Source organism: Centrocercus urophasianus, unplaced genomic scaffold (assembly GCF_019232065.1).
Source record: "Centrocercus urophasianus isolate 14NV4802_14NV808 unplaced genomic scaffold, USGS_Curo_1.0 seq_19, whole genome shotgun sequence".
Lineage (NCBI taxonomy): Eukaryota > Metazoa > Chordata > Aves > Galliformes > Phasianidae > Centrocercus > Centrocercus urophasianus.
The window spans coordinates 19,217,490-19,232,094 of NW_024884744.1; positions in this window are offsets into that span (position 1 = coordinate 19,217,490).

The window sequence follows — 14,605 nt, forward strand, 5'->3', positions numbered from 1 at the left end:
GTTTCTGCCCTACCTTCTGTTTCTCTCGGCTCTTGCTGAGATCTGCTATGGGGCCACATTGAGCGTGGGCACCTCCAGGTCCTGGAAAGCTTTTTTGTGCTGCTCACAGGGCTTGGTGGAGCTGGATCTCGATGCTAACCTTACCAACGGGGAATCGGTGAGGCAGCCGGAGGGCTGAGCTTCCTGGAGAAAGGATCATTTTGCACTGCGCTTCTGCTGATGACTACCTGGTGACCTGTCGTTGTGTAATGAGGGCTGGTTTGTGCTGAGGACCTGGTGAAATCCTCTGCTGTGGGTGGGGATGCTGCTGGAGAGTCTGTGTGCTGCTTTGTGGTCTCTGCTGAGCAGGGAGTGGAGGGTTCCAGGGCGGCAAGATGAAGGCACTCAGAAGCTGCACTCTAATCCTCATTCTTCGACACTGTCCACATCCTTTACCAGTGGGCAGTTTTGGACGAGGGGCCTGAAACTGTGCACAGACCTGGTGGTCCCAGAGCTGCTGGGAAAGGGATGCTGGGTGCCCTCCCTGCTCCAGTGACCGGTGGTGACAGGCACAGAGCTTTGAAGTGATCACATGAATCCCATTGATTTGGGTTTGCCATTAAACTGACTTTGTTCCAGAAAAACAAAATCAAGTGCAGCGACTAACTGTAATTTGCTTCCAGTGGTTGTGCATTGCTTCAAACAAAGGCATGGTTCTGCTTGGATCTCAGCTCACTGGGTTGAAATAAGCTTTTGGGGTGTTTTTACTATCTAAAGCATTTAGGACAGTAAAACTTGAGAGAAGACACATACTTGCAAGCATGGTGAGCAAGCTTGCTGCCACCAGCACAGCCTCCCCAAAACTTGGTGACAACCTGCAGGTACCCGTGGCCACCTCACTGTCTGGGGCAGGAGCTCAGTAAGGGCAGAAACACCGGGCTCAGGTGGTGGGTCTGAGCCCCAAAATGAAGAGGCAGAAGTCACTGGCTGTGGAGCACAGACTAAATTGCAGATCCTTCAACAGGTTTGATGCCATCTGGAACAGCAGGCTTGGTGATGCTGCAGCAGTGCGGTGCTTCCTTGCAAATGGTGCTGCTCATGCATGTGTGCTTCATGCAGATTTACTTCTGGGTTTGCTTCCACTGTGCTCCCCAGGTGGCACCAAACTTTCACCATACCTGTGAAAGATCTGGGCTCAGAGCTGGCTGCCTTTTTGGAGGTGACTGAGAAAGTAGTTCCAAATATGCCATGCATTGTGGCCATTTCCAGTCTGATTGGGCCTGCACAAAGGCAGGGTGCTTCCTCCAGGCTGCTTACTTGGGATCAAGGAGCGCACAGTGAGGAAGGAGGAGCTGTGGCAGTGGAGATGCTGAGGAGCTGCACTAAAGGCAGCAAAACCAGGATAGAATGGGACACGCAGGACTGCTATGCAAATGCTGTAGGTGCATAGGGAAGGGCCGTCCTGCCCTGAAGTGCTCTCTCCCAGCAGGAGGGCTGCCCATGGGCACTGCACCCAAATCCAATCTTGTCCAGGCTGCTCCTCACACATCTTTCCAAAACGGAGCCTCCCCAGGAGCCCACCTTGCTTTGAGTGCATTCATTGTGTTTGCTGTTTGCAAACGGCATTACAGGGCCTTTCAGAAGATGCTGTTCCTGTCTAGCACATGGAAGAAATGCTGTGCTTGGGGGCTTTGCAGGAAGAGAACTTGCTGTCGCCCCAAACTTCCCCATGTTTAACCATTCCCACCACTACTTCCATCTCCAGCCATTCCGCAGCACAGAGGCACTGCAAGGACGTGACCTCTGGGTACAGTACAACCAGTGCTGAAGGAGATAACGCCGTAATTAATAGATAAAATTCCACTTACGTGATCAGGTACCTTCTGAATTTCAGCATGGTGAGCTGCAGCCGTGGCCGAGCAGCGGGTGCTTGCCGTTGGGTTAGCGCGGAGAGTCTGGCAGAGCAAACATGCAGAGCCTGGCTTGTGTGCCTGCATCTGGTGGCCCCTCCCTGGGTGCTGTCCCTCTGGTGCCCTGCTCTGCAGCGCCTGCCCCCGGCTCTGCTCCGGCTGGTGGCAATTTGCTCAGCCGGTCTTGGGGCTGTGGTGGCCCTCAGCAGTGCTTTGCACTTGCTGACCAGGGATGGTAGGGTAGGATTGGTGGTGCCACCTGTGTTTGTGTCCCTGCTGCCCTCCTTGGTCTCATCCAGGACCTCTGATGCTCTGTTTTCTCCCATCATGTGTTCTTGCTCTGCTCTTTGCAACTGATCTTTGCTCCTTTTTTTCCGTATCTTGTGTCCTTGCCTTCTTGGCAAAGTCGAGGGCAGACACAGCTTGTTCCTGAGTCCTCGCCGTTGAAAACCACTGTATGATATGATCTCTGTGTCTGTACTGCGGGGAGATCCTGTGCAGACTGGGTTGTGTCTACACGGCTTTGAGGTCATCCTGCTCATCCCTGCTTCAGCCTGGCCTCCTGTGTTCCTCCTGAGGTCTTCACCCCCATACCAGGACTGTGCTGTGCCAGAATGAACAACAGCTGGACTCCCCTGCTTGGAAGCCAGTGCTTCCCAGTCCCAGTATAGCACTGCGTCAGCTTCTTGCTGGCTGGTGAACAGTGCAAGACAAAGGAGAACCAGGAGGCTCTCTTCTATGACAAAAGTCCAGGTTCTCCTCCCTTTTCAGCAGCTTTTTCTCTGTACCCTTTCCTTTCAAGGCCCAGCATCCCACTCATCACCAGCAGGGACACAGCCACGATCCTGGGACCTGAGCCCAGACAGCAGGACCAGATGCTGCTTGCGTTTGGCCACCCAACACCTGAGGCAGTGGGAGTGAAGGATGTGATGTGTACCATAAGGGCCCTGGTGGTATGTGTTGTCCCCTCTCCTGTGGCCGTATGTCTCTGAGAGAGGCAGACAGACCTGTCTGAGGTCCCTTGTTCTCTAGTGACAGAAGGGCCCAGCTTGCTCCCTTCCCCCTCCTGTCATCTCTCCCTGGCACAGGCAAGCGCTGCCTCTCCCCGTTCACCTCATCAAAACCACAAGTTTGCTGTAGGGCTGCTGCGTTCTCCACCCATCCTGTGCTCCTGCTATCTGACGGGCCGGCAGCTTATCTCGGAGCTTGGGGCCAGGTGAGAGCTGTGGGTTCGCAGGGTGTGTGGATCAAACCCACTGCTACTATTGGGAACTCTGGATGGAGGGATGGAGCTTCTCTCCTCACGTGATCTGAGATGGTTGAGCCCATCTAGGGAGCCATGCTGTAGGGTCAGCAGGACTGTAGGAGAGATCTTATTGCTGCAGGGCGTGGGGTATCCATTCCTGGCAGCATCCACGCAGACACGATGAGAGGAGAGGCTCATGAATGTGAGGGTGTCCAGGTTTGATCCTGCTCCTGTTGGAGTGTTTCTTCTTCCTGGACTTGTGGGATTTACTGCTATTTCCCTCCGTCTCTTCCCTTCCCTTTCGTCTCAGCTATTTCCCTAAGGACAAAGCTATTTGTCCATGGATGGGGACCCCACGAGAGTGCCAGTTTGGGGTTGTCATCCTGATCAGCACCTCCTCTATTCCTCTTTGCTGCTGTGCAGCCTCTTTCCTTGTCATGACCATACATCTGTGGAACAGAAACACCAAAGGGAAAGCCATCTGCTCTGCTGGGCTGGGCCAAGGGGGATGCTGGAGGGCTTATCCCAAGGTTATGGGTATATTGCTCCTTTGTTGGCAAGGGAGGCATCTCTGATCCAGTTGCTAACCTACACCTGGTGTTAGGGTGAGTAGCAATGTGTGGGAAGGTGACCACTGCTCTGGTGGAGAGCAATGGAGACCCAAGCTGAGATTTCCATCTCCTGGGGCTGGTCTACTCAGCAAGCATTGCAGGGTGCTCAGTGAGGGCATTCCACAAGCCTCCTACTATTTCCTAGAGGTGTGAGGTGCATCACTAATACGTAACAAGGCCAGACAAGCCTAAGGCACTACTCATATCCTCTTCAAACAAACAGACAAAGTTTGAAAGGACCTTTTCATTCTCCTCAGACCCAGGTTTTATCAAGAGCCGATGTCCAATCTTGCTCTCCTTCCCCTTCACAACGAGGCCAATGTGTTCGGAAGGGTGCGGTTTTGAGATACGGCAGGGCAGCTGGCATGGGTCTTGTTGCGAAGCTTGAGAACAAGCAATGGTTTTCCAGGCTCAACAGAAGGAGTAACAAAGCTTTGCTCTCCAGTTGGGATGCTGTTATGGTGCTGTGAAAGCAAGAAGTGGGAGAAAGACCACCACTGCTCTCCAATGCAGTGATTTCCCTTGTCAAACAAGGACAGGACTGATGTGCTTGCATGTGTTGGGATGGGGATGTAGCCTGCAGAGTGCAGGCAGAAAGGGAGGTTGTCTGTAGGAGTAGGCCTGGAGTCCCAGAGCAGATGAAGAAATGTCTTTTGGGACTTTGCCTGGCTTTTGGAAAAGACATTCTGGTGGTTCCTTTCAAACAAGCACCACTGGTTGCCTAACATGGAGCTCGTGGTTCATTGTGGTTTTACCTCCCTAATCAGAAGAGAGTGTCTGGCTGCTTGAAGAGGCAGCAGCAGTGTCAGTGGTGGAATGGTTTCCAAGAAGAGCCAAGTGATGCTGCAGAACACGGCAGAGCTGGTCAAGGTGTTTTTACCATTCCAGGTTGGCTAGAAAAAATTAAGATGAGCATTGCACACAGGAGCTGGGGGCTTCCTGGGGTGGAAGTGGCCCACAGAGCTTTCCTTAACAGGGAATGGAGAGTGGTGGAGCTCCTGCTGGAAATGGCTTCTTACTTTAAAGTCGAAGCAGAACCTGTGCAAAATAAAGGAAACCTGCTTTTAGTGAAAAGAACTGGTCTGCCCTCCTTAAATGCCTTGAAGAGGGAAAAGCATCATCAGAGTGCTACAGAGAAGCCGTGTCCAGGGCTAGACTTCTCTTAGGAAGGACCAGGAGTAAAGTTACTGAAATGCCTGAAGTTGGAGGTACCTGCCTTAAGGCTGTTGTTCCCTTGCCCCATTCAGGTACTTCAAAGACCTGGAGGTTGCTCCCACAAGGAGGAGTTGCAGAAAATACATCTGTTATCCAACTGGGACAGCATCTTTGCTTGAGATGGCTACCAAGTTGTATTTTCTGCAGTCTGTCACCACAACACTTGTGCTTCCCATGCTGCCTACCCCAGCAGCCTGCTGGGACAACCTTAAACCCGTTTTTACCTCTTGTTTTGGGTCTTGGTTTCCAGCTGTGCCATGCCTCCTCCCACCAGCAAGACATAGGTGAGCTGTGGCTAAGGGATGTGCTGTGCAGGACCTGCCTTTTCCAGTCACCAAAGCACGGCCTGAGCAGGAAACCATACTCTTGAGGAATGCCATGAGGTCTTCATTATCCTGAATCTGAGAAGAATTGTGTCTGAGTCCTGCGTGTTGCTAAGACTGCTCTTGCTTTCATCATTTCGGTACTATTTTTCGCCTGTCTTTATTTCTTTACCAAAGTAAGGACTTGCCTGCATCATATCCTGCCTACCTGTGGTCACCCATTTGTACTCTGGTATCCTGAAGCTTGTTGGCCTTTGGAGGGGTGGCAGTGCTACGGGTCAGATGGTCCCCAGTAGCAGCACAGAGGGTGGACACCACGACCTGGGGTTTTCTTAGGTCTGCAGTCCATCCTGCAAAATCCCAGTGGGGGAAACAGCTTTTTATTTTCCCCCCAACAACAAACTCTTTGTGCAGCGTTGTTTGCTTTTCAGCCCAGTTTCCAGACGGCTGTATTAATGAAATGGCCCATGATAATTTTGACATGATTTTCCTCAGGGAATTCAGCGTGCTGTGTTATCAGCAACGTGCAAGTTTGCTTTCCAAGTCATTTTGAAATCTATCACCCCCAGGGCCTCCCCTTCTGCTTGTGGGCAGCCACAATTAGTGCCTACTTAAATTCGTATTTGTTACGTCTGTACTCTTCAGAGTGAGTGAGGCACCCTTATTTAATTCGTTCCTATTAACAGCTCCCTTGGGAAAATGAAGTCAGGTCCCTCTGCAGGGAAGTGCTCATCAGTACCAGGCCCCCCATAAAAGGTACTGAGGGCACTGGAGCCAATGCATCAGGATGGGAAGCTGGGAGCAAAGCACGGCAATAGCTGTGTGGATGCCGGGTAGTATGACGGTACAGGGACACGTTGTGCTCTGGTGAGCATCTTCCCAGCTTGCTGGTGGGAAGGACCATGCAGAAGGATAAAACAGGGTGGTGCAACCACCAGCCAGAGCTTCTCTTTGGTGTGCAGGAGGCAGTGCTGCTGGATGTGCTCAGGTTGTGGTGAGAAGCACGTTCTTGCTTCTGGCTTACGCTCTTTGGTTTGCATTAGGACTTTGGCCCTTACTTACCTGCCACACTTGTTTGTTCTTTAATCTTGGTCACCTTATCAGAAGCCTTTGAACAACAAAATACATCTCTGATCACCTTGGAAACAGGCTCTGCGATTTCTTTTGGGTTGGTTTTGTTTCCTTGCCAGGGACCTTGGAGATAAGTGTGATCCCTCATGAACCCGGACTTTGTCTGGCAGTCTCCCAGGCCTGTAGCCCTGGCGGGGTCCCAGCTGTCACTGGGGGTCGGTTTCTGCCTTCCCCAACCAGCTGGGCGCAGTTGGAGGCACAGGGGATGAACTTGCCCTTCCCAGCGCTCTTTGACCATGGAGAATATGGCAACATGCCTCTTCTCAGGGCTGGCTGGCTGCATGGGTTCACCTGCCATCTGTGATGTGTCCTGCTGTGCCTTCCACCCTGGATGATAAGGGTGGTGATGCAAAGCACAAACAGCTGCTTCCCCTGGGGCTGACTTCCACCTCCTGCCTTTGGAGGTGCTCCAGAGCTGTGGAGATGTGGCACTGAGGGATGTGGTCAGCGGGCATGGTGAGATGGGCTTGGGTTGGACTTCTGAATCTCACAGATCTTTTCCAACCTTAATGGTTCTATGATTCTTTCCCACCAGATGTTTGCATGCACTGCTGAGGCCTTTCTCTGTCTGCAGTTCTCCAGGTTGGGCAGTCTCAGCTCTCTTATTTCTTCTTGAATGAAAGATGCTTCAGACCCTTCAGCACTGGCCCTGCGCTGGATTTGATTGGTTACTGCACCTTGTCTTGTCCTGTCCTGGGGAACACAAAGTGAGCCTTGGTGCTACAGATGTGGCTTGGAAAGTCATGTTTAACCTGGGAAAGGCAAAGATGAACAGAGACAGAAAAATGGATAAAAGAAGAACCAAATGCTGCACAGCAAGGAAAGGGGAGCAGAAGAGAGAGAGGTGATGCAAGCAAAGCAGGGAAACCATGACTCCCCTCTTCCTTTAATGTCCTTTCCAAGGCATCCTGGGATGAAGTTTAGGCTTTTTTTGCCTGCTGACTCAAAATTCTTGTGTGTCTTAAGACACAGGTTGGTCCAGCCTGGCCTGGTTCACATATCAAAATAGTGGAAATGGCCATCAGATGAAGCCCAGTTAGAAGAGCTGTGTTGACTGAGGGAAACCAGGCAGAACAGGAATGTACACAGAGAATGCCTTTGGGAACAGATCAGTGTGCAAACAGGGCGGGGAGCTCGTGCTCTCATGTCACCTCCTATTTATTGAAAGCAGAACGAGGAGCTCAGGTAAACACTGATGTCTTACCTGGGAAAACCAAAACAAAACACCATGTTGAAATCAAGGAGAGAGTTTATGACTTCTAGGAAAGCATTGGCATGTAAGTTCATAACAGCTGCCCCAGAGGTCAGGGCTTGCACTGTGGTCTGGCACGTGAAGGAGCAGTGGGGACCTGATGCCCACCTTGCTTCCTAAAGCTGCTCCTCCCAACCACACGTTCCCTGCCAAGCAGAAAGGCACAGATTGGGAGTGTGGGTCTCAAAAGCACTGTGTGGAGAGGTTTCTTGCAGCTGTTTTTATGTTGGTGCTCTCAGACAGCTTGCCTGCAGGTGGCAAGGAGAAGCAGGCTATTTCTGTCATGCAGATGGACTCCATCTCCATGTGTGTTTCTGGGCAGCCCTGGGAAATGCACGTGCTGTGCACCAGGGATGCCCTCGGGAGCAGACAGAAAGGAGGACTGGGAGCACAGGGCCGTGTAGCAAGAATGATATTCAGTTGGGATTTTTCACCACCGGGGAGCAGATAATCGCAGTCTGTGCCTTGTCATCATCGTGATATTTAATTACTGTGTGTGTGAGTTTAGGCTCTGCTTCCAGCAGGGAGGAGGAGCTGGCTGGCTCTGATAGCTTTTAAAGGCAAGGGAATTTAAACTCAGGACTTTTCACTGTTTGTCCCTGTAGGGGTCATCGAAGCAGCATGGAAAAGGCTGATCGGCTGCCCAGGGATGTCTGGGACTGCTCAGAAGCTCCGTGCCCCAAAGAAAGGCTGTTTCTGCCTTGCCCTTCACCACACTTTTCCCACACTAGGTTGATTTCATAGCATCTATTTGAATGGCTGCACTCAGCAGCACAGGTGTCATTCAAAAAGAAGGGGTTCTTCCTTTTGGCAACACCTTCAAGTGGAAAAGTCTGGGAGGCATCTACTGCTTTGTTTTTCAGAATGAAAAGCTTTTTGATTCAGAATGCCTTTATAAATGCACCCGCAGCATGCTCAAAACGTGGGGGTCTGCTGCTTCTCCCTTTGGCCAGAAGGACGCTGGGCTTGAAGCTCTCCTATGGGGGAGCTGCTCCCTCTGAAGTGTCTGCAGAAGTGCCTTTATTTTTCAGTGAATGAACGAATCCATTTTGCTGCTTTTACGTGGAATGGTGCTGCTTTGGGGAATCCGTGGCCCATGGTGTGAATGGGGAGCGTTTGCATACGGCAGCATCTGCAGGTTGACGGTTGGACTGGATGTTCTTAAAGGTTTTTCCCAACCTTTGTGATTCTGTTTCTAGGTCAGCCTCCTGCTGGACTCCCAGTTGATCTGCTCAATTCTGCTGCAGCCCAGCTGGTGCTGGGGCTGCGGGTAAACCCAGATCCCATCACCACTCACATCCACACTGTCGGTCGGACTAAGTGGCATTAGTGCTCTTTTCCAACCCTAATGATTATATGATAAGTTGTGGCTAAGGCAGCAGGCTGTGGCGGGCCTGAGGTCATGGCATTTCTTGCAGAGCCATTGCGTTTGAGCACAGACTATGCAAACCACACTACGTGCTGGGCCAAGGCTACTGCTTCTCATTGGCAGCAGGTCAGGGGTTCAGAAGGACGGGTCTGGGTCCAGAGTCTATGTGTGAGGAGAGCTGGAACCCATGGGTTGGGCGAGGGCTGAGAGCTGTGGGCTCAAGCAGAGGTGGTGCGGAGGGCTGGGCTGGTGGGCAGGGGGCTGAGCTGGGTGCTGCAGGCACACAACCACTGAGCGTTTCCTGCTGTGGCCACAAATGCAGTCCTACAGAAAGCCCAGGAGCTGCAGAAGGTGGGCATGGAGGCCTTTGTTATGCTGTGCTTTGGGCATGGATGTTTTCCCTCCCATTGGGTCCTCAAGTTGTGTGTCTGCTGTTGCTGGTTCAACATGGGGGAGGGGGTGAGTAGCATGGGAAGGCACCCCGAAGCCATGATTGCTCTTTGCAGATGTTCAAACACCCCTCTTCCCAAAGGAGGCAGCTCCAAAAAGCTGTCCAGGGCTGGGATAGTGTGTGTTTGCTGAGCAAGCACTGCTGTTTGCTCAGAGGGGACCTGAATTGGGCTGCAGACCTTTGTACCAAGTTATTACAACCTGCACCCTTCTCCTCTGCTGCTGAGGCTTCGGCTCCCTTCCTCTACCGTGGGCCAAGGGAATGACCTTCTTCTGGGTCATTTATTTTCCTCTCTGCTGCTTTTCATTGGTGTTTGTTGGCAAGGCACCAAGGGATTCCTGGCCTACCAGGCTCTGTTTGTATTCCTGTGGCCACATCGGGATGAAGGGCTCTGCATTCAGACAAGAAACTGTGTAGGGACAATGTGCTCCTTGGTGCCTCTCTATGGGGCTCTGGAGTGTAACAAGCTGCTGAGACAGCTTATTTTGACCAATCTGCTGAGACAGCAGGCTGCCCAGAGAGCAACATGAGATCTGAGGAATTTTAGGATGGATGTGGGTACACTGCATTGTGTCTGTGTCAGAAGAACTGCACATTGTAGCAGGTTACAGGGATAAGCCATGGGACAGAGGCAGAAGGGAACTCAGCCCATCAGCGTCTGCCTTGCTGAGGTGCAGCAAAGGCCCCTCTCCTCCCATTCACCCGCTGTTCCCTGGCTCAAGCTGCATGTATCCACCTTGGGCAAGACGCCGTGTGGTCCTCACATGTAACCCTACTCAGATCGAAAGACGTGGATGTAAACCGAGGCAGAGAAGATGAGGCAGTGGGGGTGATTTGGAGTCTGGTTTGATAGCTGCACTTCTCCTGAAGACGGTAGGAAAAGAGCAGTGCGAGGTGGAATTCCTCCTTCCTGCAACTCACAGCAATGAAGAGGAACTTGAAAAGATGGAGAGAAACAAAGCTGGAAGGAACTGTTCAGATTTCAGTGGTGGGAACACTGATGGCAACCAAAATTTCTGCATTCCCCCAGTATGCTGTGGGTGCCATGTTCCCATGGTGCTGCTCAGTGCATGAGCCAGGCAGGACCCAGTGGCAGCCCTGACCTCTCCATCAGCATGCCCCAGCATTGTCCCCCAGGGCACATTTCCTGCACTCTCCACCCCTGCCTTTCTGCCTCCCCACTTTTATTTTTAAGCAGTCACCTGTGACCAGGAGGAATTACACTGCGGCTGTCGGATCAATGAGCAACCTTTACTTTGGTGCTTGTGAGTACAGTGGATTTAACCCTGGTTCATGCTGCAATGTGTTCACAGAATCACAGAATGGCCAGGGTTGGAAGGGACCTCAAGGTTCATGAATCTCCAACCTCCCCTGCCACATGCAGGGCCACCAACCTCCCCATTTAAAACTAGACCAGGCTGCCCAGGGCCCCATCCAACCTGGCCTCAAACACCTCCAGGGATGGATGGGGCATCCACAGCCTCTCTGGGCAGCTGTTCCAGCACCTCACCCCTCTCTCTGTAAAGAATTTTCCCCGACATCCAACCTAAATCTCCCCTCCCTCAACTTAAAACCATTCCCCTTTGTCCTGCAGTTATCAAGAGTTGATTCCCCTCCTGTTTGTAGGCTCCCTTTAGGTACTGTAGGCTGCCATGAGGTCACCCCACAGCCTTCTTTTCTCCAGGCTGAACAAGCCCAGCTCCCTCAGCCTGTCTTCATAGGGGAGGTGCTCCAGTCCCCTGATCATCTTCGTGGCTCCTCTTGACCCTCTCCAACAGCTCCCTGTCTTTTTTGTATTGGGGGCTCACAGGAGCAGAGCAGAGGGGTCAATCACCTCCCTGTCCCTGCTGGCCGCCCCTCTTTTGATGGAGCCCAGTGTTAATCTCTGCTGGGTCTGGGCTGAGATTCTCCTGGTGCCTATGTCTCTCCTTAATACCTGGACAGCCTGACTTGTAATCAGTTAATCCTTTAATTTGGCTTTGATAATGGTAAGTGGGAGCAAGCTGCCCCTGGGCACCATGTGTGCCCACTACAGCAGGGTGCTGCAGCAGGGTGGCTGCCCTCGGAAGATGCCTATCCCTTGGATAGCAGAGGAAGGCCAGATTTCACTTCAGAGGGCTGAAACAGAGTGAGAAGAACCTGTATTATTTTGCTTCTCCTCAGATAATGCCTTCGCATTCTACTAGTCAAATTATTCCATTAAAACAAGCCTAGTTGCCTGCCCATGACAGGGAGGTTGGAACTAGATGATCTTTGAGGTCCCTTCTAATCCAAGCCATTCTATACTTCTATGGAAATGCCCCACTGCAGTGTCTGCAGTGCTCCCATTTGTGCTAGCATCCTTTGTGTGAGGCAGGAGAGGAGATGGGCTGATGGCTGCAGCTCCCCTGGCATGCACTGCCATTACACAAGTGTGATATCCTTGTTGCAAGGCCGGCCAGGTCTTTTCGTGGGGATTTCCCACTGCAAGGGGAATGTGCAAGAGGAACAAACGTGTTATTTGCAATTGGATCTTCACAAAGCCTTTCGTGCTGTTTGTTGATGTTATTTCTCCAAGGCATGTTTATAGCAGGCGGGGTGTTGTCTGCCCAGAGCTGTGGGGCTCCTTCAAGAGCCAGCACTCAGCGGAAACATTTGGGTTGGTGACAAAATCATCTCTGATGTGCACAAAACGTAACTGCCTAAAACAAAGCGGGCCATAAATGGACTGAGGTATGGTCTCACTTTCCCACTCGAAGGTCAGGACTGTGTTCTCCCTTTTGGTGAGTAACATTTCACACAGTGTTGCACTGATGACCACGCACTGGTGATTCTTGAAGGCATTTTGCATCTTTCTGTCCTAAGGAGCAGTGAGGCACTGCACAGCTGCCCAGGGAGGTGGTGGGGTCACTGTTCCTGGAGGTGTTCAGAGGCATGGAGACGTGGCCCTGAGGGATGTGGGCAGTGGGCATGGTGGGGTGGGTTGTTGGTGGGGCTGATGATCTTAGGAGCCTTTTCCAACCTTAATGATTCTAAGGCTATAGGCACAACCCTTATTCACTGCCAGTCCCCCAAAGGAGTTAATTTTCACTTCCTTCTGGGATAAGAAGATTGGTGGCATGACTCTATCTCTCCCCATACGGTGTCCTTTGTCTGTAGTATAACCTATCATTAAACTATGGAATGACCCCATCATTACCCCCACCTTATGCAACTTTCAGCAAAGCCACCTCCAGCCACAAGTCTCCTCTTTTCTCCTTCACCACCCCGTCACCAAACTCCGTTCCTGGAGCCAGCTCCAGCCAGACACGTGCCCTGAAGCCCCTGCACCTCTCTAGGATTTCTGCTCCTTTATCCTGGCAGCTGGAAATGCCCAAGAGGATTAAATTGCTGCGGGGGGGTCTAAAAGTCTTCAGGAGGGGATTTGAAATCTGCTTAGCTTAGCCTTTTGCTCCCCACTCTTTGCTCCTCCTGGGACTCTTGGTATTTCTCAGAGTTTTATTATTTACCATATTGCAAAACAGCAATTTCTGGAAGGGATAGAGTGGTTTGAGAGCCAGGCATTGGAACTAGATGATCTTTAAAGATCCTTCCAACCAAAACCATCCTGTGATTATATGACCAAGGAACGGCATAGCGAGGACGGGAGGAGCTGTTCCTCACATGTGCCAGGGTTTTATCTTGATGAGAACATCTTGACTGATGACCAGGAAACTAATTCCTGTGCCACTTGGGAGGAACGGGGGGGTTGGTTGAAAGGTCAAGCCTGCCTGAGAGTTCTTGAGACTTAATGCAGGCAGGGGAGGTCTTGCTAGTGCTATGGTGGGCATTAGCACTGGTAGGGAAGAGATGCCTTCTGCAGTCCTCTCTGCTGGCTGTGCAAGGAGTGGTGGACCCTAATCCATAGTGAGCAGTGCACCATACAGGATCCAGCAGGATCCCAGTCTTTACACATGGATCAGGATCCCTGTCTCTGTGTTAGCTGGGAAATAAGGAGTGCTGCCTCAAGGGAAGCTGGCAGGTCACCACTACCCTTCTTTCCCTATTCTGGCACAGGATTAAGCCATTTTCTTCCCCCACTCCTGCAAAGAGCTGGGGGAAACTCTGCTCTCATTGTAGGCTGCAAGCAGTAAGTGCAACACTGGGATTTGGGAAAGCAGGGAGATAGATGGAGGGTGTCCAGCAGCCCTGGGGTTACTGCAGAACACTGTAGGTGGACTTGCAGGTTACATGATGCAGAGATTGGTAGAATCCAGTTAAGGATTTCCAGGAAATCTCTTTCTACTTCATATCTAGAGCACCTAGAAAATGACTCTCGGTAGTTAATGAATTAACAAAGGTCATTCCTCAACTTCTTTGCATCGTTTTTTCCAGAAGAACACTGTGCTGCCAATATTTAACCACTGGTGTCACATTTGGGCATTTTGCTCAGAAGGATGTGGTGTTTGCATGGCTCATGGCTGTTGGATTGCCCTTGCCATGTTCAAGAACCTCAAACAGAGAGAAAAATTAATTTAACTAGAGGTCGAAAGGTCTCCAATAAAGACTAAGCCTCGCTGTTATTCTGAAGCCCAGTTTCCATTAACTCCCTTCAATGCTGATTCAGAATGACAAAATGGAAGGGAATGCTGGGCAACGTATGTTCTGTTGGTTACAAAATCACTGCTGATCAGCCGGGAGATGGGACTGCCATAAGAGCGTTTACTGCTGCCAAGGAAGGTGGCTTTGGCCAGGACACGTGTAATAACGTGTGGTGGTGGTGACAGGTTAAAAATGAGCCATTGTGAGGCTCTGCATGAGGATAGGTGTTTGGTATTAATGATTACCGTGAATAAGCTAACTGGAAAGGGGCTGAACAGCAAATGGTAGAGTTCATGTTGACCTATTGGTGACCTGACCCCTTTCCCGCTCACTTGATGCCCAAACCTCATTTCTGGCTGCAGAGCCATCTTGCAGCTGAACACAATGCCTGGTGGGGGCTGTGCCAGCCCAGCTGGGCTGCCCATGGGCTGTGCAGGGCGATAAGAGGCTCAGCCCCTGCTCCGTGGGCCCATTCCAGCAGCGCTGAGCACTGCCAGCCCCTGGATGTCCAAACAGCAGCTGAAGGAGCTCCCAAAGCAGAGGACGTAGCTGAGTGTC